This window comes from Carassius gibelio, chromosome A19 (assembly GCF_023724105.1).
Source record: "Carassius gibelio isolate Cgi1373 ecotype wild population from Czech Republic chromosome A19, carGib1.2-hapl.c, whole genome shotgun sequence".
Lineage (NCBI taxonomy): Eukaryota > Metazoa > Chordata > Actinopteri > Cypriniformes > Cyprinidae > Carassius > Carassius gibelio.
Window position 1 is genome coordinate 2128407 of NC_068389.1, and position 23009 is coordinate 2151415.

General features: G+C 38.1%; 2 non-coding genes and 20 pseudogenes across 2 annotated transcripts; all 22 read left to right on the forward strand.

Moving 5' to 3' along the window:
* The first annotated feature begins 261 nt into the window (after window positions 1-261).
* On the forward strand, window positions 262-380 carry LOC127937727 (5S ribosomal RNA). The gene has a single exon (XR_008148508.1). It is a non-coding gene; the product is annotated as a 5S ribosomal RNA (ribosomal RNA).
* A 1069-nt stretch (window positions 381-1449) lies between these two features.
* Window positions 1450-1568, forward strand: LOC127937127 (uncharacterized; annotated as a pseudogene).
* Window positions 1569-2073: 505 nt separating this feature from the next.
* Window positions 2074-2192, forward strand: LOC127937110 (uncharacterized; annotated as a pseudogene).
* A 648-nt stretch (window positions 2193-2840) lies between these two features.
* LOC127936890 (uncharacterized) lies at window positions 2841-2959 on the forward strand (annotated as a pseudogene).
* Window positions 2960-3747: 788 nt separating this feature from the next.
* On the forward strand, window positions 3748-3866 carry LOC127937129 (uncharacterized; annotated as a pseudogene).
* A 784-nt stretch (window positions 3867-4650) lies between these two features.
* Window positions 4651-4769, forward strand: LOC127937130 (uncharacterized; annotated as a pseudogene).
* A 1070-nt stretch (window positions 4770-5839) lies between these two features.
* Window positions 5840-5958, forward strand: LOC127937728 (5S ribosomal RNA). The gene has a single exon (XR_008148509.1). It is a non-coding gene; the product is annotated as a 5S ribosomal RNA (ribosomal RNA).
* A 1069-nt stretch (window positions 5959-7027) lies between these two features.
* On the forward strand, window positions 7028-7146 carry LOC127937507 (uncharacterized; annotated as a pseudogene).
* A 790-nt stretch (window positions 7147-7936) lies between these two features.
* On the forward strand, window positions 7937-8055 carry LOC127937112 (uncharacterized; annotated as a pseudogene).
* A 1070-nt stretch (window positions 8056-9125) lies between these two features.
* LOC127935942 (uncharacterized) lies at window positions 9126-9244 on the forward strand (annotated as a pseudogene).
* Window positions 9245-10032: 788 nt separating this feature from the next.
* On the forward strand, window positions 10033-10151 carry LOC127935943 (uncharacterized; annotated as a pseudogene).
* Window positions 10152-11221: 1070 nt separating this feature from the next.
* Window positions 11222-11340, forward strand: LOC127937511 (uncharacterized; annotated as a pseudogene).
* A 779-nt stretch (window positions 11341-12119) lies between these two features.
* LOC127937290 (uncharacterized) lies at window positions 12120-12238 on the forward strand (annotated as a pseudogene).
* Window positions 12239-13027: 789 nt separating this feature from the next.
* Window positions 13028-13146, forward strand: LOC127937131 (uncharacterized; annotated as a pseudogene).
* A 1069-nt stretch (window positions 13147-14215) lies between these two features.
* Window positions 14216-14334, forward strand: LOC127936092 (uncharacterized; annotated as a pseudogene).
* A 1063-nt stretch (window positions 14335-15397) lies between these two features.
* On the forward strand, window positions 15398-15516 carry LOC127937512 (uncharacterized; annotated as a pseudogene).
* Window positions 15517-16297: 781 nt separating this feature from the next.
* Window positions 16298-16416, forward strand: LOC127937291 (uncharacterized; annotated as a pseudogene).
* Window positions 16417-17207: 791 nt separating this feature from the next.
* Window positions 17208-17326, forward strand: LOC127937132 (uncharacterized; annotated as a pseudogene).
* A 1069-nt stretch (window positions 17327-18395) lies between these two features.
* On the forward strand, window positions 18396-18514 carry LOC127936094 (uncharacterized; annotated as a pseudogene).
* A 1065-nt stretch (window positions 18515-19579) lies between these two features.
* On the forward strand, window positions 19580-19698 carry LOC127937186 (uncharacterized; annotated as a pseudogene).
* A 1066-nt stretch (window positions 19699-20764) lies between these two features.
* On the forward strand, window positions 20765-20883 carry LOC127937188 (uncharacterized; annotated as a pseudogene).
* A 1066-nt stretch (window positions 20884-21949) lies between these two features.
* On the forward strand, window positions 21950-22068 carry LOC127937189 (uncharacterized; annotated as a pseudogene).
* Window positions 22069-23009: the final 941 nt, after the last annotated feature.

The window sequence follows — 23009 nt, forward strand, 5'->3', positions numbered from 1 at the left end:
TTGAATGATAGACCGCCAAGGAATACCAGGTGCTTTAAGCTTTTGAAATTTTTTCACTTAGTATATAATAAATTTGGCAAAAAATAGAGTCAATGCCCGATCTCTGAATATAAGCAGGTTTGGGCCAGGTTAGTACTTGGATGAGAGACCGCCTAGGAATACCAGGTGCTTTAAGCTTTTGGGGTTTCTTTCCTACTTTTATAATGTACTGGCGAGTAGATTGGCTGATCTTTAAATAGCCTTCTCTTTGCAGCAGTCTTCGCTTATGGCCATACCAGCCTGGCTATGCCCGATCTTGTCTGATCTCGGAAGCTAAGCAGGTTTGGGCCTGGTTAGTGCCTGGATGGGAGACCGCCTGGGAATACCAGGTACTGTAAGCTTTTTTGAAATTTTTCACTTAGTATATAATAATTTTGCCAAAAAATAGAGTCAATGCCCGATCTCTGAATATAAGCAGGTTTGCGCCTGGTTATTACATGGATGGGAGACTGCCTGGGAATATCAGGTGCTTTAAATTTTTGGATATTTTTCACGAATTATATAATATTCTTGCAAAAAAAAAAAAAAAAAAAAAAGAGTCAATGCCCGATCTCTGAATCTTAGCAGGTTTAGGTCTGGTTAGTACTTGGATGAGAGACCGCCAAGGAATACCAGGTGCTTTAAGCTTTTGGAATTTTTTCACTTAGTATATAATAAATTTGGCAAAAAATAGAGTCAATGCCTGATCTCTGAATATAAGCAGGTTTGGGCCAGGTTAGTACATGGATGGGAGACTGCCTGGGAATACCAGGTGCTTTAAATTTTTGGATATTTTTCACAAATTATATAATAATCTTGCAAAAAAAAAAAAAAAAGAGTCAATGCCCGATCTCTGAATTTTAGCAGGTTTAGGTCTAGTTAGTACTTGGATGAGAGACCCCCAAGGAATACCAGGTGCTTTAAGCTTTTGGAATTTTTTCACTTAGTATATAATAAATTTGGCAAAAAATAGAGTCAATGCCCTATCTCTGAATATAAGCAGGTTTGGGCCAGGTTAGTACATGGATGGGAGACTGCCTGGGAATACCAGGTGCTTTAAATTTTTGGATATTTTTCACAAATTATATAATAATCTTGCAAAAAAAAAAAAAAAAAGAAGAAGTCAATGCCCGATCTCTGAATCTTAGCAGGTTAAGGTCTGGTTAGTACTTGAATGATAGACCGCCAAGGAATACCAGGTGCTTTAAGCTTTTGGAATTTTTTCACTTAGTATATAATAAATTTGGCAAAAAATAGAGTCAATGCCCGATCTCTGAATATAAGCAGGTTTGGGCCAGGTTAGTACTTGGATGAGAGACCGCCTAGGAATACCAGGTGCTTTAAGCTTTTGGGGTTTCTTTCCTACTTTTATAATGTACTGGCGAGTAGATTGGCTGATCTTTAAATAGCCTTCTCTTTGCAGCAGTCTTCGCTTATGGCCATACCAGCCTGGCTATGCCCGATCTTGTCTGATCTCGTAAGCTAAGCAGGTTTGGGCCTGGTTAGTGCCTGGATGGGAGACAGCCTGGGAATACCAGGTACTGTAAGCTTTTTTGAAATTTTTCACTTAGTATATAATAATTTTGCCAAAAAATAGAGTCAATGCCCGATCTCTGAATATAAGCAGGTTTGCGCCAGGTTAGTACATGGATGGGAGACTGCCTGGGAATATCAGGTGCTTTACATTTTTGGATATTTTTCATGAATTATATAATATTCTTGCAAAAAAAAAAAAAAAAAAAAAGAGTCAATGCCCGATCTCTGAATCTTAGCAGATTTAGGTCTGGTTAGTACTTGGATGAGAGACCGCCAAGGAATACCAGGTGCTTTAAGCTTTTGGAATTTTTTCACTTAGTATATAATAAATTTGGCAAAAAATAGAGTCAATGCCCGATCTCTGAATATAAGCAGGTTTGGGCCAGGTTAGTACTTGGATGAGAGACCGCCTAGGAATACCAGGTGCTTTAAGCTTTTGGGGTTTCTTTCCTACTTTTATAATGTACTGGCGAGTAGATTGGCTGATCTTTAAATAGCCTTCTCTTTGCAGCAGTCTTCGCTTATGGCCATACCAGCCTGGCTATGCCCGATCTTGTCTGATCTTGGAAGCTAAGCAGGTTTGGGCTTGGTTAGTGCCTGGATGGGAGACCGCCTGGGAATGCCAGGTACTCTAAGCTATTTTGAAATTTTTCACTTAGTATATAATAATTTTGCCAAAAAATAGAGTCAATGCCCGATCTCTGAATATAAGCAGGTTTGCGCCAGGTTAGTACATGGATGGGAGACTGCCTGGGAATATCAGGTGCTTTAAATTTTTGGATATTTTTCACGAATTATATAATAATCTTGCAAAAAAAAAAAAAAAAGAGTCAATGCCCGATCTCTGAATCTTAGCAGGTTTAGGTCTGGTTAGTACTTGGATGAGAGACCGCCAAGGAATACCAGGTGCTTTAAGCTTTTGGAATTTTTTCACTTAGTATATAATAAATTTGGCAAAAAATAGAGTCAGTGCCCGATCTCTGAATATAAGCAGGTTTGGGCCAGGTTAGTACATGGATGGGAGACTGCCTGGGAATACCAGGTGCTTTAAATTTTTGGATATTTTTAACAAATTATATAATAATCTTGCAAAAAAAAAAAAAAAAAGAAGAAGTCAATGCCCGATCTCTGAATCTTAGCAGGTTTGGGCCAGGTTAGTACTTGGATGAGAGACCGCCTAGGAATACCAGGTGCTTTAAGCTTTTGGGGTTTCTTTCCTACTTTTATAATGTACTGGCGAGTAGATTGGCTGATCTTTAAATAGCCTTCTCTTTGCAGCAGTCTTCGCTTATGGCCATACCAGCCTGGCTATGCCCGATCTTGTCTGATCTCGTAAGCTAAGCAGGTTTGGGCCTGGTTAGTGCCTGGATGGGAGACCGCCTGGGAATGCCAGGTACTCTAAGCTATTTTGAAATTTTTCACTTAGTATATAATAATTTTGCCAAAAAATAGAGTCAATGCCCGATCTCTGAATATAAGCAGGTTTGCGCCAGGTTAGTACATGGATGGGAGACTGCCTGGGAATATCAGGTGCTTTAAATTTTTGGATATTTTTCACGAATTATATAATAATCTTGCAAAAAAAAAAAAAAAAAAAAAGAGTCAATGCCCGATCTCTGAATCTTAGCAGGTTTAGGTCTGGTTAGTACTTGGATGAGAGACCGCCAAGGAATACCAGGTGCTTTAAGCTTTTGGAATTTTTTCACTTAGTATATAATAAATTTGGCAAAAAATAGAGTCAGTGCCCGATCTCTGAATATAAGCAGGTTTGGGCCAGGTTAGTACATGGATGGGAGACTGCCTGGGAATACCAGGTGCTTTAAATTTTTGGATATTTTTAACAAATTATATAATAATCTTGCAAAAAAAAAAAAAAAAGAAGAAGTCAATGCCCGATCTCTGAATCTTAGCAGTTTAAGGTCTGGTTAGTACTTGAATGATAGACCGCCAAGGAATACCAGGTGCTTTAAGCTTTTGGAATTTTTTCACTTAGTATATAATAAATTTGGCAAAAAATAGAGTCAATGCCCGATCTCTGAATATAAGCAGGTTTGGGCCAGGTTAGTACTTGGATGAGAGACCGCCTAGGAATACCAGGTGCTTTAAGCTTTTGGGGTTTCTTTCCTACTTTTATAATGTACTGGCGAGTAGATTGGCTGATCTTTAAATAGCCTTCTCTTTGCAGCAGTCTTCGCTTATGGCCATACCAGCCTGGCTATGCCCGATCTTGTCTGATCTCGTAAGCTAAGCAGGTTTGGGCCTGGTTAGTGCCTGGATGGGAGACAGCCTGGGAATACCAGGTACTGTAAGCTTTTTTGAAAATTTTCACTTAGTATATAATAATTTTGCCAAAAAATAGAGTCAATGCCCGATCTCTGAATATAAGCAGGTTTGCGCCAGGTTAGTACATGGATGGGAGACTGCCTGGGAATATCAGGTGCTTTACATTTTTGGATATTTTTCATGAATTATATAATATTCTTGCAAAAAAAAAAAAAAAAAAAGAGTCAATGCCCGATCTCTGAATCTTAGCAGATTTAGGTCTGGTTAGTACTTGGATGAGAGACCGCCAAGGAATACCAGGTGCTTTAAGCTTTTGGAATTTTTTCACTTAGTATATAATAAATTTGGCAAAAAATAGACTCAATGCCTGATCTCTGAATATAAGCAGGTTTGGGCCAGGTTAGTACATGGATGGGAGACTGCCTGGGAATACCAGGTGCTTAAAATTTTTGGATATTTTTCACAAATTATATAATAATCTTGCAAAAAAAAAAAAAAGAAGAAGTCAATGCCCGATCTCTGAATCTTAGCAGGTTAAGGTCTGGTTAGTACTTGAATGATAGACCGCCAAGGAATACCAGGTGCTTTAAGCTTTTGGAATTTTTTCACTTAGTATATAATAAATTTGCCAAAAAATAGAGTCAATGCCCGATCTCTGAATATAAGCAGGTTTGGGCCAGGTTAGTACTTGGATGAGAGACCGCCTAGGAATACCAGGTGCTTTAAGCTTTTGGGGTTTCTTTCCTACTTTTATAATGTACTGGCGAGTAGATTGGCTGATCTTTAAGTAGCCTTCTCTTTGCAGCAGTCTTCGCTTATGGCCATACCAGCCTGGCTATGCCCGATCTTGTCTGATCTCGTAAGCTAAGCAGGTTTGGGCCTGGTTAGTGCCTGGATGGGAGACAGCCTGGGAATACCAGGTACTGTAAGCTTTTTTGAAATTTTTCACTTAGTATATAATAATTTTGCCAAAAAATAGAGTCAATGCCCGATCTCTGAATATCAGCAGGTTTGCGCCAGGTTAGTACATGGATGGGAGACTGCCTGGGAATATCAGGTGCTTTACATTTTTGGATATTTTTCACGAATTATATAATATTCTTGCAAAAAAAAAAAAAAAAAAAAAAGAGTGAATGCCCGATCTCTGAATCTTAGCAGGTTTAGGTCTGGTTAGTACTTGGATGAGAGACCGCCAAGGAATACCAGGTGCTTTAAGCTTTTGGAATTTTTTCACTTAGTATATAATAAATTTGGCAAAAAATAGAGTCAATGCCTGATCTCTGAATATAAGCAGGTTTGCGCCAGGTTAGTACATGGATGGGAGACTGCCTGGGAATACCAGGTGCTTTAAATTTTTGGATATTTTTCACGAATTATATAATAATCTTGCAAAAAAAAAAAAAAAAAGAGTCAATGCCCGATCTCTGAATTTTAGCAGGTTTAGGTCTAGTTAGTACTTGGATGAGAGACCACCAAGGAATACCAGGTGCTTTAAGCTTTTGGAATTTTTTCACTTAGTATATAATAAATTTGGCAAAAAATAGAGTCAATGCCCGATCTCTGAATATAAGCAGGTTTGGGCCAGGTTAGTACATGGATGGGAGACTGCCTGGGAATACCAGGTGCTTTAAATTTTTGGATATTTTTCACGAATTATATAATAATCTTGCAAAAAAAAAAAAAAAAAGAAGAAGTCAATGCCCGATCTCTGAATCTTAGCAGGTTAAGGTCTGGTTAGTACTTGAATGATAGACCGCCAAGGAATACCAGGTGCTTTAAGCTTTTGAAATTTTTTCACTTAGTATATAATAAATTTGGCAAAAAATAGAGTCAATGCCCGATCTCTGAATATAAGCAGGTTTGGGCCAGGTTAGTACTTGGATGAGAGACCGCCTAGGAATACCAGGTGCTTTAAGCTTTTGGGGTTTCTTTCCTACTTTTATAATGTACTGGCGAGTAGATTGGCTGATCTTTAAATAGCCTTCTCTTTGCAGCAGTCTTCGCTTATGGCCATACCAGCCTGGCTATGCCCGATCTTGTCTGATCTCGGAAGCTAAGCAGGTTTGGGCCTGGTTAGTGCCTGGATGGGAGACCGCCTGGGAATACCAGGTACTGTAAGCTTTTTTGAAATTTTTCACTTAGTATATAATAATTTTGCCAAAAAATAGAGTCAATGCCCGATCTCTGAATATAAGCAGGTTTGCGCCAGGTTATTACATGGATGGGAGACTGCCTGGGAATATCAGGTGCTTTAAATTTTTGGATATTTTTCACGAATTATATAATATTCTTGCAAAAAAAAAAAAAAAAAAAAAAGAGTCAATGCCCGATCTCTGAATCTTAGCAGGTTTAGGTCTGGTTAGTACTTGGATGAGAGACCGCCAAGGAATACCAGGTGCTTTAAGCTTTTGGAATTTTTTCACTTAGTATATAATAAATTTGGCAAAAAATAGAGTCAATGCCTGATCTCTGAATATAAGCAGGTTTGGGCCAGGTTAGTACATGGATGGGAGACTGCCTGGGAATACCAGGTGCTTTAAATTTTTGGATATTTTTCACAAATTATATAATAATCTTGCAAAAAAAAAAAAAAAAGAGTCAATGCCCGATCTCTGAATTTTAGCAGGTTTAGGTCTAGTTAGTACTTGGATGAGAGACCGCCAAGGAATACCAGGTGCTTTAAGCTTTTGGAATTTTTTCACTTAGTATATAATAAATTTGGCAAAAAATAGAGTCAATGCCCGATCTCTGAATATAAGCAGGTTTGGGCCAGGTTAGTACATGGATGGGAGACTGCCTGGGAATACCAGGTGCTTTAAATTTTTGGATATTTTTCACAAATTATATAATAATCTTGCAAAAAAAAAAAAAAAAAGAAGAAGTCAATGCCCGATCTCTGAATCTTAGCAGGTTAAGGTCTGGTTAGTACTTGAATGATAGACCGCCAAGGAATACCAGGTGCTTTAAGCTTTTGGAATTTTTTCACTTAGTATATAATAAATTTGGCAAAAAATAGAGTCAATGCCCGATCTCTGAATATAAGCAGGTTTGGGCCAGGTTAGTACTTGGATGAGAGACCGCCTAGGAATACCAGGTGCTTTAAGCTTTTGGGGTTTCTTTCCTACTTTTATAATGTACTGGCGAGTAGATTGGCTGATCTTTAAATAGCCTTCTCTTTGCAGCAGTCTTCGCTTATGGCCATACCAGCCTGGCTATGCCCGATCTTGTCTGATCTTGTAAGCTAAGCAGGTTTGGGCCTGGTTAGTGCCTGGATGGGAGACAGCCTGGGAATACCAGGTACTGTAAGCTTTTTTGAAATTTTTCACTTAGTATATAATAATTTTGCCAAAAAATAGAGTCAATGCCCGATCTCTGAATATAAGCAGGTTTGCGCCAGGTTAGTACATGGATGGGAGACTGCCTGGGAATATCAGGTGCTTTACATTTTTGGATATTTTTCATGAATTATATAATATTCTTGCAAAAAAAAAAAAAAAAAAAAGAGTCAATGCCCGATCTCTGAATCTTAGCAGATTTAGGTCTGGTTAGTACTTGGATGAGAGACCGCCAAGGAATACCAGGTGCTTTAAGCTTTTGGAATTTTTTCACTTAGTATATAATAAATTTGGCAAAAAATAGAGTCAATGCCCGATCTCTGAATATAAGCAGGTTTGGGCCAGGTTAGTACATGGATGGGAGACTGCCTGGGAATACCAGGTGCTTTAAATTTTTGGATATTTTTCACGAATTATATAATATTCTTGCAAAAAAAAAAAAAAAAAAAGAAGAAGTCAATGCCCGATCTCTGAATCTTAGCAGGTTAAGGTCTGGTTAGTACTTGAATGATAGACCGCCAAGGAATACCAGGTGCTTTAAGCTTTTGGAATTTTTTCACTTAGTATATAATAAATTTGGCAAAAAATAGAGTCAATGCCCGATCTCTGAATATAAGCAGGTTTGGGCCAGGTTAGTACTTGGATGAGAGACCGCCTAGGAATACCAGGTGCTTTAAGCTTTTGGGGTTTCTTTCCTACTTTTATAATGTACTGGCGAGTAGATTGGCTGATCTTTAAAAAGCCTTCTCTTTGCAGCAGTCTTCGCTTATGGCCATACCAGCCTGGCTATGCCCGATCTTGTCTGATCTTGGAAGCTAAGCAGGTTTGGGCTTGGTTAGTGCCTGGATGGGAGACCGCCTGGGAATGCCAGGTACTCTAAGCTATTTTGAAATTTTTCACTTAGTATATAATAATTTTGCCAAAAAATAGAGTCAATGCCCGATCTCTGAATATAAGCAGGTTTGCGCCAGGTTAGTACATGGATGGGAGACTGCCTGGGAATATCAGGTGCTTTACATTTTTGGATATTTTTCACGAATTATATAATATTCTTGCAAAAAAAAAAAAAAAAAAAAAAAGAGTCAATGCCCGATCTCTGAATCTTAGCAGGTTTAGGTCTGGTTAGTACTTGGATGAGAGACCGCCAAGGAATACCAGGTGCTTTAAGCTTTTGGAATTTTTTCACTTAGTATATAATAAATTTGGCAAAAAATAGAGTCAATGCCTGATCTCTGAATATAAGCAGGTTTGCGCCAGGTTAGTACATGGATGGGAGACTGCCTGGGAATACCAGGTGCTTTAAATTTTTGGATATTTTTCACGAATTATATAATAATCTTGCAAAAAAAAAAAAAAAAAGAGTCAATGCCCGATCTCTGAATTTTAGCAGGTTTAGGTCTAGTTAGTACTTGGATGAGAGACCGCCAAGGAATACCAGGTGCTTTAAGCTTTTGGAATTTTTTCACTTAGTATATAATAAATTTGGCAAAAAATAGAGTCAATGCCCGATCTCTGAATATAAGCAGGTTTGGGCCAGGTTAGTACATGGATGGGAGACTGCCTGGGAATACCAGGTGCTTTAAATTTTTGGATATTTTTCACGAATTATATAATAATCTTGCAAAAAAAAAAAAAAAAGAAGAAGTCAATGCCCGATCTCTGAATCTTAGCAGGTTAAGGTCTGGTTAGTACTTGAATGATAGACCGCCAAGGAATACCAGGTGCTTTAAGCTTTTGAAATTTTTTCACTTAGTATATAATAAATTTGGCAAAAAATAGAGTCAATGCCCGATCTCTGAATATAAGCAGGTTTGGGCCAGGTTAGTACTTGGATGAGAGACCGCCTAGGAATACCAGGTGCTTTAAGCTTTTGGGGTTTCTTTCCTACTTTTATAATGTACTGGCGAGTAGATTGGCTGATCTTTAAATAGCCTTCTCTTTGCAGCAGTCTTCGCTTATGGCCATACCAGCCTGGCTATGCCCGATCTTGTCTGATCTCGTAAGCTAAGCAGGTTTGGGCCTGGTTAGTGCCTGGATGGGAGACCGCCTGGGAATACCAGGTACTGTAAGCTTTTTTGAAATTTTTCACTTAGTATATAATAATTTTGCCAAAAAATAGAGTCAATGCCCGATCTCTGAATATAAGCAGGTTTGCGCCAGGTTATTACATGGATGGGAGACTGCCTGGGAATATCAGGTGCTTTAAATTTTTGGATATTTTTCACGAATTATATAATATTCTTGCAAAAAAAAAAAAAAAAAAAAAGAGTCAATGCCCGATCTCTGAATCTTAGCAGGTTTAGGTCTGGTTAGTACTTGGATGAGAGACCGCCAAGGAATACCAGGTGCTTTAAGCTTTTGGAATTTTTTCACTTAGTATATAATAAATTTGGCAAAAAATAGAGTCAATGCCTGATCTCTGAATATAAGCAGGTTTGGGCCAGGTTAGTACATGGATGGGAGACTGCCTGGGAATACCAGGTGCTTTAAATTTTTGGATATTTTTCACGAATTATATAATAATCTTGCAAAAAAAAAAAAAAAAGAAGAAGTCAATGCCCGATCTCTGAATCTTAGCAGGTTAAGGTCTGGTTAGTACTTGAATGATAGACCGCCAAGGAATACCAGGTGCTTTAAGCTTTTGAAATTTTTTCACTTAGTATATAATAAATTTGGCAAAAAATAGAGTCAATGCCCGATCTCTGAATATAAGCAGGTTTGGGCCAGGTTAGTACTTGGATGAGAGACCGCCTAGGAATACCAGGTGCTTTAAGCTTTTGGGGTTTCTTTCCTACTTTTATAATGTACTGGCGAGTAGATTGGCTGATCTTTAAATAGCCTTCTCTTTGCAGCAGTCTTCGCTTATGGCCATACCAGCCTGGCTATGCCCGATCTTGTCTGATCTCGTAAGCTAAGCAGGTTTGGGCCTGGTTAGTGCCTGGATGGGAGACCGCCTGGGAATACCAGGTACTGTAAGCTTTTTTGAAATTTTTCACTTAGTATATAATAATTTTGCCAAAAAATAGAGTCAATGCCCGATCTCTGAATATAAGCAGGTTTGCGCCAGGTTATTACATGGATGGGAGACTGCCTGGGAATATCAGGTGCTTTAAATTTTTGGATATTTTTCACGAATTATATAATATTCTTGCAAAAAAAAAAAAAAAAAAAAAGAGTCAATGCCCGATCTCTGAATCTTAGCAGGTTTAGGTCTGGTTAGTACTTGGATGAGAGACCGCCAAGGAATACCAGGTGCTTTAAGCTTTTGGAATTTTTTCACTTAGTATATAATAAATTTGGCAAAAAATAGAGTCAATGCCTGATCTCTGAATATAAGCAGGTTTGGGCCAGGTTAGTACATGGATGGGAGACTGCCTGGGAATACCAGGTACTTTAAATTTTTGGATATTTTTCACAAATTATATAATAATCTTGCAAAAAAAAAAAAAAAAAAGAGTCAATGCCTGATCTCTGAATTTTAGCAGGTTTAGGTCTAGTTAGTACTTGGATGAGAGACCGCCAAGGAATACCAGGTGCTTTAAGCTTTTGGAATTTTTTCACTTAGTATATAATAAATTTGGCAAAAAATAGAGTCAATGCCCGATCTCTGAATATAAGCAGGTTTGGGCCAGGTTAGTACATGGATGGGAGACTGCCTGGGAATACCAGGTGCTTTAAATTTTTGGATATTTTTCACAAATTATATAATAATCTTGCAAAAAAAAAAAAAAAAAGAAGAAGTCAATGCCCGATCTCTGAATCTTAGCAGGTTAAGGTCTGGTTAGTACTTGAATGATAGACCGCCAAGGAATACCAGGTGCTTTAAGCTTTTGGAATTTTTTCACTTAGTATATAATAAATTTGGCAAAAAATAGAGTCAATGCCCGATCTCTGAATATAAGCAGGTTTGGGCCAGGTTAGTACTTGGATGAGAGACCGCCTAGGAATACCAGGTGCTTTAAGCTTTTGGGGTTTCTTTCCTACTTTTATAATGTACTGGCGAGTAGATTGGCTGATCTTTAAATAGCCTTCTCTTTGCAGCAGTCTTCGCTTATGGCCATACCAGCCTGGCTATGCCCGATCTTGTCTGATCTCGTAAGCTAAGCAGGTTTGGGCCTGGTTAGTGCCTGGATGAGAGACCGCCAAGGAATACCAGGTGCTTTAAGCTTTTGGAATTTTTTCACTTAGTATATAATAAATTTGGCAAAAAATAGACTCAATGCCTGATCTCTGAATATAAGCAGGTTTGCGCCAGGTTAGTACATGGATGGGAGACTGCCTGGGAATACCAGGTGCTTTAAATTTTTGGATATTTTTCACAAATTATATAATATTCTTGCAAAAAAAAAAAAAAAAAAAGAGTCAATGCCCGATCTCTGAATCTTAGCAGATTTAGGTCTGGTTAGTACTTGGATGAGAGACCGCCAAGGAATACCAGGTGCTTTAAGCTTTTGGAATTTTTTCACTTAGTATATAATAAATTTGGCAAAAAATAGAGTCAATGCCCGATCTCTGAATATAAGCAGGTTTGGGCCAGGTTAGTACATGGATGGGAGACTGCCTGGGAATACCAGGTGCTTTAAATTTTTGGATATTTTTCACGAATTATATAATATTCTTGCAAAAAAAAAAAAAGAAGTCAATGCCCGATCTCTGAATCTTAGCAGGTTAAGGTCTGGTTAGTACTTGAATGATAGACCGCCAAGGAATACCAGGTGCTTTAAGCTTTTGGAATTTTTTCACTTAGTATATAATAAATTTGGCAAAAAATAGAGTCAATGCCCGATCTCTGAATATAAGCAGGTTTGGGCCAGGTTAGTACTTGGATGAGAGACCGCCTAGGAATACCAGGTGCTTTAAGCTTTTGCGGTTTCTTTCCTACTTTTATAATGTACTGGCGAGTAGATTGGCTGATCTTTAAATAGCCTTCTCTTTGCAGCAGTCTTCGCTTATGGCCATACCAGCCTGGCTATGCCCGACCTTGTCTGATCTTGGAAGCTAAGCAGGTTTGGGCCTGGTTAGTGCCTGGATGGGAGACCGCCTGGGAATGCCAGGTACTCTAAGCTATTTTGAAAATTTTCACTTAGTATATAATAATTTTGCCAAAAAATAGAGTCAATGCCCGATCTCTGAATATAAGCAGGTTTGCGCCAGGTTAGTACATGGATGGGAGACTGCCTGGGAATATCAGGTGCTTTAAATTTTTGGATATTTTTCACGAATTATATAATAATCTTGCAAAAAAAAAAAAAAAAAAAAAAGAGTCAATGCCCGATCTCTGAATCTTAGCAGGTTTAGGTCTGGTTAGTACTTGGATGAGAGACCGCCAAGGAATACCAGGTGCTTTAAGCTTTTGGAATTTTTTCACTTAGTATATAATAAATTTGGCAAAAAATAGAGTCAGTGCCCGATCTCTGAATATAAGCAGGTTTGGGCCAGGTTAGTACATGGATGGGAGACTGCCTGGGAATACCAGGTGCTTTAAATTTTTGGATATTTTTAACAAATTATATAATAATCATGCAAAAAAAAAAAAAAAAGAAGAAGTCAATGCCCGATCTCTGAATCTTAGCAGTTTAAGGTCTGGTTAGTACTTGAATGATAGACCGCCAAGGAATACCAGGTGCTTTAAGCTTTTGGAATTTTTTCACTTAGTATATAATAAATTTGCCAAAAAATAGAGTCAATGCCCAATCTCTGAATATAAGCAGGTTTGGGCCAGGTTAGTACTTGGATGAGAGACCGCCTAGGAATACCAGGTGCTTTAAGCTTTTGGGGTTTCTTTCCTACTTTTATAATGTACTGGCGAGTAGATTGGCTGATCTTTAAATAGCCTTCTCTTTGCAGCAGTCTTCGCTTATGGCCATACCAGCCTGGCTATGCCCGATCTTGTCTGATCTCGTAAGCTAAGCAGGTTTGGGCCTGGTTAGTGCCTGGATGGGAGACAGCCTGGGAATACCAGGTACTGTAAGCTTTTTTGAAAATTTTCACTTAGTATATAATAATTTTGCCAAAAAATAGAGTCAATGCCCGATCTCTGAATATAAGCAGGTTTGCGCCAGGTTAGTACATGGATGGGAGACTGCCTGGGAATATCAGGTGCTTTACATTTTTGGATATTTTTCATGAATTATATAATATTCTTGCAAAAAAAAAAAAAAAAAAAGAGTCAATGCCCGATCTCTGAATCTTAGCAGATTTAGGTCTGGTTAGTACTTGGATGAGAGACCGCCAAGGAATACCAGGTGCTTTAAGCTTTTGGAATTTTTTCACTTAGTATATAATAAATTTGGCAAAAAATAGACTAAATGCCTGATCTCTGAATATAAGCAGGTTTGGGCCAGGTTAGTACATGGATGGGAGACTGCCTGGGAATACCAGGTGCTTTAAATTTTTGGATATTTTTCACAAATTATATAATAATCTTGCAAAAAAAAAAAAAAAAAAAAGAGTCAATGCCCGATCTCTGAATTTTAGCAGGTTTAGGTCTAGTTAGTACTTGGATGAGAGACCGCCAAGGAATACCAGGTGCTTTAAGCTTTTGGAATTTTTTCACTTAGTATATAATAAATTTGGCAAAAAATAAAGTCAATGCCCGATCTCTGAATATAAGCAGGTTTGGGCCAGGTTAGTACATGGATGGGAGACTGCCTGGGAATACCAGGTGCTTTAAATTTTTGGATTTTTTTCACGAATTATATAATAATCTTGCAAAAAAAAAAAAAAAAGAAGAAGTCAATGCCCGATCTCTGAATCTTAGCAGGTTAAGGTCTGGTTAGTACTTGAATGATAGACCGCCAAGGAATACCAGGTGCTTTAAGCTTTTGGAATTTTTTCACTTAGTATATAATAAATTTGGCAAAAAATAGAGTCAATGCCCGATCTCTGAATATAAGCAGGTTTGGGCCAGGTTAGTACTTGGATGAGAGACCGCCTAGGAACACCAGGTGCTTTAAGCTTTTGGGGTTTCTTTCCTACTTTTATAATGTACTGGCGAGTAGATTGGCTGATCTTTAAATAGCCTTCTCTTTGCAGCAGTCTTCGCTTATGGCCATACCAGCCTGGCTATGCCCGATCTTGTCTGATCTCGGAAGCTAAGCAGGTTTGGGCCTGGTTAGTGCCTGGATGGGAGACCGCCTGGGAATGCCAGGTACTCTAAGCTATTTTGAAATTTTTCACTTAGTATATAATAATTTTGCCAAAAAATAGAGTCAATGCCCGATCTCTGAATATAAGCAGGTTTGCGCCAGGTTAGTACATGGATGGGAGACTGCCTGGGAATATCAGGTGCTTTAAATTTTTGGATATTTTTCACGAATTATATAATATTCTTGCAAAAAAAAAAAAAAAAAAAAGAGTCAATGCCCGATCTCTGAATCTTAGCAGGTTTAGGTCTGGTTAGTACTTGGATGAGAGACCGCCAAGGAATACCAGGTGCTTTAAGCTTTTGGAATTTTTTTCACTTAGTATATAATAAATTTGGCAAAAAATAGAGTCAATGCCTGATCTCTGAATATAAGCAGGTTTGGGCCAGGTTAGTACATGGATGGGAGACTGCCTGGGAATACCAGGTGCTTTAAATTTTTGGATATTTTTCACAAATTATATAATAATCTTGCAAAAAAAAAAAAAAAAGAGTCAATGCCCGATCTCTGAATTTTAGCAGGTTTAGGTCTAGTTAGTACTTGGATGAGAGACCGCCAAGGAATACCAGGTGCTTTAAGCTTTTGGAATTTTTTCACTTAGTATATAATAAATTTGGCAAAAAATAGAGTCAATGCCCGATCTCTGAATATAAGCAGGTTTGGGCCAGGTTAGTACATGGATGGGAGACTGCCTGGGAATACCAGGTGCTTTAAATTTTTGGATATTTTTCACGAATTATATAATAATCTTGCAAAAAAAAAAAAAAAGAAGTCAATGCCCGATCTCTGAATCTTAGCAGGTTAAGGTCTGGTTAGTACTTGAATGATAGACCGCCAAGGAATACCAGGTGCTTTAAGCTTTTGGAATTTTTTCACTTAGTATATAATAAATTTGCCAAAAAATAGAGTCAATGCCCGATCTCTGAATATAAGCAGGTTTGGGCCAGGTTAGTACTTGGATGAGAGACCGCCTAGGAATACCAGGTGCTTTAAGCTTTTGGGGTTTCTTTCCTACTTTTATAATGTACTGGCGAGTAGATTGGCTGATCTTTAAATAGCCTTCTCTTTGCAGCAGTCTTCGCTTATGGCCATACCAGCCTGGCTATGCCCGATCTTGTCTGATCTCGTAAGCTAAGCAGGTTTGGGCCTGGTTAGTGCCTGGATGAGAGACCGCCAAGGAATACCAGGTGCTTTAAGCTTTTGGAATTTTTTCACTTAGTATATAATAAATTTGGCAAAAAATAGACTCAATGCCTGATCTCTGAATATAAGCAGGTTTGCGCCAGGTTAGTACATGGATGGGAGACTGCCTGGGAATACCAGGTGCTTTAAATTTTTGGATATTTTTCACAAATTATATAATATTCTTGCAAAAAAAAAAAAAAAAAAGAGTCAATGCCCGATCTCTGAATCTTAGCAGATTTAGGTCTGGTTAGTACTTGGATGAGAGACCGCCAAGGAATACCAGGTGCTTTAAGCTTTTGGAATTTTTTCACTTAGTATATAATAAATTTGGCAAAAAATAGAGTCAATGCCCGATCTCTGAATATAAGCAGGTTTGGGCCAGGTTAGTACATGGATGGGAGACTGCCTGGGAATACCAGGTGCTTTAAATTTTTGGATATTTTTCACGAATTATATAATATTCTTGCAAAAAAAAAAAAAGAAGAAGTCAATGCCCGATCTCTGAATCTTAGCAGGTTAAGGTCTGGTTAGTACTTGAATGATAGACCGCCAAGGAATACCAGGTGCTTTAAGCTTTTGGAATTTTTTCACTTAGTATATAATAAATTTGGCAAAAAATAGAGTCAATGCCCGATCTCTGAATATAAGCAGGTTTGGGCCAGGTTAGTACTTGGATGAGAGACCGCCTAGGAATACCAGGTGCTTTAAGCTTTTGCGGTTTCTTTCCTACTTTTATAATGTACTGGCGAGTAGATTGGCTGATCTTTAAATAGCCTTCTCTTTGCAGCAGTCTTCGCTTATGGCCATACCAGCCTGGCTATGCCCGACCTTGTCTGATCTTGGAAGCTAAGCAGGTTTGGGCCTGGTTAGTGCCTGGATGGGAGACCGCCTGGGAATGCCAGGTACTCTAAGCTATTTTGAAATTTTTCACTTAGTATATAATAATTTTGCCAAAAAATAGAGTCAATGCCCGATCTCTGAATATAAGCAGGTTTGCGCCAGGTTAGTACATGGATGGGAGACTGCCTGGGAATATCAGGTGCTTTAAATTTTTGGATATTTTTCACGAATTATATAATAATCTTGCAAAAAAAAAAAAAAAAAAAAAGAGTCAATGCCCGATCTCTGAATCTTAGCAGGTTTAGGTCTGGTTAGTACTTGGATGAGAGACCGCCAAGGAATACCAGGTGCTTTAAGCTTTTGGAATTTTTTCACTTAGTATATAATAAATTTGGCAAAAAATAGAGTCAGTGCCCGATCTCTGAATATAAGCAGGTTTGGGCCAGGTTAGTACATGGATGGGAGACTGCCTGGGAATACCAGGTGCTTTAAATTTTTGGATATTTTTAACAAATTATATAATAATCATGCAAAAAAAAAAAAAAAAAAGAAGAAGTCAATGCCCGATCTCTGAATCTTAGCAGTTTAAGGTCTGGTTAGTACTTGAATGATAGACCGCCAAGGAATACCAGGTGCTTTAAGCTTTTGGATTTTTTTTCACTTAGTATATAATAAATTTGCCAAAAAATAGAGTCAATGCCCAATCTCTGAATATAAGCAGGTTTGGGCCAGGTTAGTACTTGGATGAGAGACCGCCTAGGAATACCAGGTGCTTTAAGCTTTTGGGGTTTCTTTCCTACTTTTATAATGTACTGGCGAGTAGATTGGCTGATCTTTAAATAGCCTTCTCTTTGCAGCAGTCTTCGCTTATGGCCATACCAGCCTGGCTATGCCCGATCTTGTCTGATCTCGTAAGCTAAGCAGGTTTGGGCCTGGTTAGTGCCTGGATGGGAGACAGCCTGGGAATACCAGGTACTGTAAGCTTTTTTGAAAATTTTCACTTAGTATATAATAATTTTGCCAAAAAATAGAGTCAATGCCCGATCTCTGAATATAAGCAGGTTTGCGCCAGGTTAGTACATGGATGGGAGACTGCCTGGGAATATCAGGTGCTTTACATTTTTGGATATTTTTCATGAATTATATAATATTCTTGCAAAAAAAAAAAAAAAAAAAGAGTCAATGCCCGATCTCTGAATCTTAGCAGATTTAGGTCTGGTTAGTACTTGGATGAGAGACCGCCAAGGAATACCAGGTGCTTTAAGCTTTTGGAATTTTTTCACTTAGTATATAATAAATTTGGCAAAAAATAGACTCAATGCCTGATATCTGAATATAAGCAGGTTTGGGCCAGGTTAGTACATGGATGGGAGACTGCCTGGGAATACCAGGTGCTTTAAATTTTTGGATATTTTTCACAAATTATATAATAATCTTGCAAAAAAAAAAAAAAAAAAAAAGAGTCAATGCCCGATCTCTGAATTTTAGCAGGTTTAGGTCTAGTTAGTACTTGGATGAGAGACCGCCAAGGAATACCAGGTGCTTTAAGCTTTTGGAATTTTTTCACTTAGTATATAATAAATTTGGCAAAAAATAAAGTCAATGCCCGATCTCTGAATATAAGCAGGTTTGGGCCAGGTTAGTACATGGATGGGAGACTGCCTGGGAATACCAGGTGCTTTAAATTTTTGGATTTTTTTCACGAATTATATAATAATCTTGCAAAAAAAAAAAAAAAGAAGAAGTCAATGCCCGATCTCTGAATCTTAGCAGGTTAAGGTCTGGTTAGTACTTGAATGATAGACCGCCAAGGAATACCAGGTGCTTTAAGCTTTTGGAATTTTTTCACTTAGTATATAATAAATTTGGCAAAAAATAGAGTCAATGCCCGATCTCTGAATATAAGCAGGTTTGGGCCAGGTTAGTACTTGGATGAGAGACCGCCTAGGAACACCAGGTGCTTTAAGCTTTTGGGGTTTCTTTCCTACTTTTATAATGTACTGGCGAGTAGATTGGCTGATCTTTAAATAGCCTTCTCTTTGCAGCAGTCTTCGCTTATGGCCATACCAGCCTGGCTATGCCCGATCTTGTCTGATCTCGGAAGCTAAGCAGGTTTGGGCCTGGTTAGTGCCTGGATGGGAGACCGCCTGGGAATGCCAGGTACTCTAAGCTATTTTGAAATTTTTCACTTAGTATATAATAATTTTGCCAAAAAATAGAGTCAATGCCCGATCTCTGAATATAAGCAGGTTTGCGCCAGGTTAGTACATGGATGGGAGACTGCCTGGGAATATCAGGTGCTTTAAATTTTTGGATATTTTTCACGAATTATATAATATTCTTGCAAAAAAAAAAAAAAAAAAAAGAGTCAATGCCCGATCTCTGAATCTTAGCAGGTTTAGGTCTGGTTAGTACTTGGATGAGAGACCGCCAAGGAATACCAGGTGCTTTAAGCTTTTGGAATTTTTTTCACTTAGTATATAATAAATTTGGCAAAAAATAGAGTCAATGCCTGATCTCTGAATATAAGCAGGTTTGGGCCAGGTTAGTACATGGATGGGAGACTGCCTGGGAATACCAGGTGCTTTAAATTTTTGGATATTTTTCACAAATTATATAATAATCTTGCAAAAAAAAAAAAAAAAAGAGTCAATGCCCGATCTCTGAATTTTAGCAGGTTTAGGTCTAGTTAGTACTTGGATGAGAGACCGCCAAGGAATACCAGGTGCTTTAAGCTTTTGGAATTTTTTCACTTAGTATATAATACATTTGGCAAAAAATAGAGTCAATGCCCGATCTCTGAATATAAGCAGGTTTGGGCCAGGTTAGTACATGGATGGGAGACTGCCTGGGAATACCAGGTGCTTTAAATTTTTGGATATTTTTCACGAATTATATAATAATCTTGCAAAAAAAAAAAAAAAAGAAGTCAATGCCCGATCTCTGAATCTTAGCAGGTTAAGGTCTGGTTAGTACTTGAATGATAGACCGCCAAGGAATACCAGGTGCTTTAAGCTTTTGGAATTTTTTCACTTAGTATATAATAAATTTGCCAAAAAATAGAGTCAATGCCCGATCTCTGAATATAAGCAGGTTTGGGCCAGGTTAGTACTTGGATGAGAGACCGCCTAGGAATACCAGGTGCTTTAAGCTTTTGGGGTTTCTTTCCTACTTTTATAATGTACTGGCGAGTAGATTGGCTGATCTTTAAATAGCCTTCTCTTTGCAGCAGTCTTCGCTTATGGCCATACCAGCCTGGCTATGCCCGATCTTGTCTGATCTAGGAAGCTAAGCAGGTTTGGGCCTGGTTAGTGCCTGGATGGGAGACCGCCTGGGAATGCCAGGTACTCTAAGCTATTTTGAAAATTTTCACTTAGTATATAATAATTTTGCCAAAAAATAGAGTCAATGCCCGATCTCTGAATATAAGCAGGTTTGCGCCAGGTTAGTACATGGATGGGAGACTGCCTGGGAATATCAGGTGCTTTAAATTTTTGGATATTTTTCACGAATTATATAATATTCTTGCAAAAAAAAAAAAAAAAAAAAGAGTCAATGCCCGATCTCTGAATCTTAGCAGGTTTAGGTCTGGTTAGTACTTGGATGAGAGACCGCCAAGGAATACCAGGTGCTTTAAGCTTTTGGAATTTTTTTCACTTAGTATATAATAAATTTGGCAAAAAATAGAGTCAATGCCTGATCTCTGAATATAAGCAGGTTTGGGCCAGGTTAGTACATGGATGGGAGACTGCCTGGGAATACCAGGTGCTTTAAATTTTTGGATATTTTTCACAAATTATATAATAATCTTGCAAAAAAAAAAAAAAAAAAGAGTCAATGCCCGATCTCTGAATTTTAGCAGGTTTAGGTCTAGTTAGTACTTGGATGAGAGACCGCCAAGGAATACCAGGTGCTTTAAGCTTTTGGAATTTTTTCACTTAGTATATAATACATTTGGCAAAAAATAGAGTCAATGCCCGATCTCTGAATATAAGCAGGTTTGGGCCAGGTTAGTACATGGATGGGAGACTGCCTGGGAATACCAGGTGCTTTAAATTTTTGGATATTTTTCACGAATTATATAATAATCTTGCAAAAAAAAAAAAAAAAGAAGTCAATGCCCGATCTCTGAATCTTAGCAGGTTAAGGTCTGGTTAGTACTTGAATGATAGACCGCCAAGGAATACCAGGTGCTTTAAGCTTTTGGAATTTTTTCACTTAGTATATAATAAATTTGCCAAAAAATAGAGTCAATGCCCGATCTCTGAATATAAGCAGGTTTGGGCCAGGTTAGTACTTGGATGAGAGACCGCCTAGGAATACCAGGTGCTTTAAGCTTTTGGGGTTTCTTTCCTACTTTTATAATGTACTGGCGAGTAGATTGGCTGATCTTTAAATAGCCTTCTCTTTGCAGCAGTCTTCGCTTATGGCCATACCAGCCTGGCTATGCCCGATCTTGTCTGATCTAGGAAGCTAAGCAGGTTTGGGCCTGGTTAGTGCCTGGATGGGAGACCGCCTGGGAATGCCAGGTACTCTAAGCTATTTTGAAAATTTTCACTTAGTATATAATAATTTTGCCAAAAAATAGAGTCAATGCCCGATCTCTGAATATAAGCAGGTTTGCGCCAGGTTAGTACATGGATGGGAGACTGCCTGGGAATATCAGGTGCTTTAAATTTTTGGATATTTTTCACGAATTATATAATATTCTTGCAAAAAAAAAAAAAAAAAAAAAGAGTCAATGCCCGATCTCTGAATCTTAGCAGGTTTAGGTCTGGTTAGTACTTGGATGAGAGACCGCCAAGGAATACCAGGTGCTTTAAGCTTTTGGAATTTTTTTCACTTAGTATATAATAAATTTGGCAAAAAATAGAGTCAATGCCTGATCTCTGAATATAAGCAGGTTTGGGCCAGGTTAGTACATGGATGGGAGACTGCCTGGGAATACCAGGTGCTTTAAATTTTTGGATATTTTTCACAAATTATATAATAATCTTGCAAAAAAAAAAAAAAAAAGAGTCAATGCCCGATCTCTGAATTTTAGCAGGTTTAGGTCTAGTTAGTACTTGGATGAGAGACCGCCAAGGAATACCAGGTGCTTTAAGCTTTTGGAATTTTTTCACTTAGTATATAATACATTTGGCAAAAAATAGAGTCAATGCCCGATCTCTGAATATAAGCAGGTTTGGGCCAGGTTAGTACATGGATGGGAGACTGCCTGGGAATACCAGGTGCTTTAAATTTTTGGATATTTTTCACGAATTATATAATAATCTTGCAAAAAAAAAAAAAAAAGAAGTCAATGCCCGATCTCTGAATCTTAGCAGGTTAAGGTCTGGTTAGTACTTGAATGATAGACCGCCAAGGAATACCAGGTGCTTTAAGCTTTTGGAATTTTTTCACTTAGTATATAATAAATTTGCCAAAAAATAGAGTCAATGCCCGATCTCTGAATATAAGCAGGTTTGGGCCAGGTTAGTACTTGGATGAGAGACCGCCTAGGAATACCAGGTGCTTTAAGCTTTTGGGGTTTCTTTCCTACTTTTATAATGTACTGGCGAGTAGATTGGCTGATCTTTAAATAGCCTTCTCTTTGCAGCAGTCTTCGCTTATGGCCATACCAGCCTGGCTATGCCCGATCTTGTCTGATCTAGGAAGCTAAGCAGGTTTGGGCCTGGTTAGTGCCTGGATGGGAGACCGCCTGGGAATGCCAGGTACTCTAAGCTATTTTGAAAATTTTCACTTAGTATATAATAATTTTGCCAAAAAATAGAGTCAATGCCCGATCTCTGAATATAAGCAGGTTTGCGCCAGGTTAGTACATGGATGGGAGACTGCCTGGGAATATCAGGTGCTTTAAATTTTTGGATATTTTTCACGAATTATATAATATTCTTGCAAAAAAAAAAAAAAAAAAAAGAGTCAATGCCCGATCTCTGAATCTTAGCAGGTTTAGGTCTGGTTAGTACTTGGATGAGAGACCGCCAAGGAATACCAGGTGCTTTAAGCTTTTGGAATTTTTTTCACTTAGTATATAATAAATTTGGCAAAAAATAGAGTCAATGCCTGATCTCTGAATATAAGCAGGTTTGGGCCAGGTTAGTACATGGATGGGAGACTGCCTGGGAATACCAGGTGCTTTAAATTTTTGGATATTTTTCACAAATTATATAATAATCTTGCAAAAAAAAAAAAAAAAAGAGTCAATGCCCGATCTCTGAATTTTAGCAGGTTTAGGTCTAGTTAGTACTTGGATGAGAGACCGCCAAGGAATACCAGGTGCTTTAAGCTTTTGGAATTTTTTCACTTAGTATATAATACATTTGGCAAAAAATAGAGTCAATGCCCGATCTCTGAATATAAGCAGGTTTGCGCCAGGTTAGTACATGGATGGGAGACTGCCTGGCAATATCAGGTGCTTTAAATTTTTGGATATTTTTCACGAATTATATAATAATCTTGCAAAAAAAAAAAAAAAAAAAAAGAGTCAATGCCCGATCTCTGAATCTTAGCAGGTTTAGGTCTGGTTAGTACTTGGATGAGAGACCGCCAAGGAATACCAGGTGCTTTAAGCTTTTGGAATTTTTTCACTTAGTATATAATAAATTTGGCAAAAAATAGAGTCAGTGCCCGATCTCTGAATATAAGCAGGTTTGGGCCAGGTTAG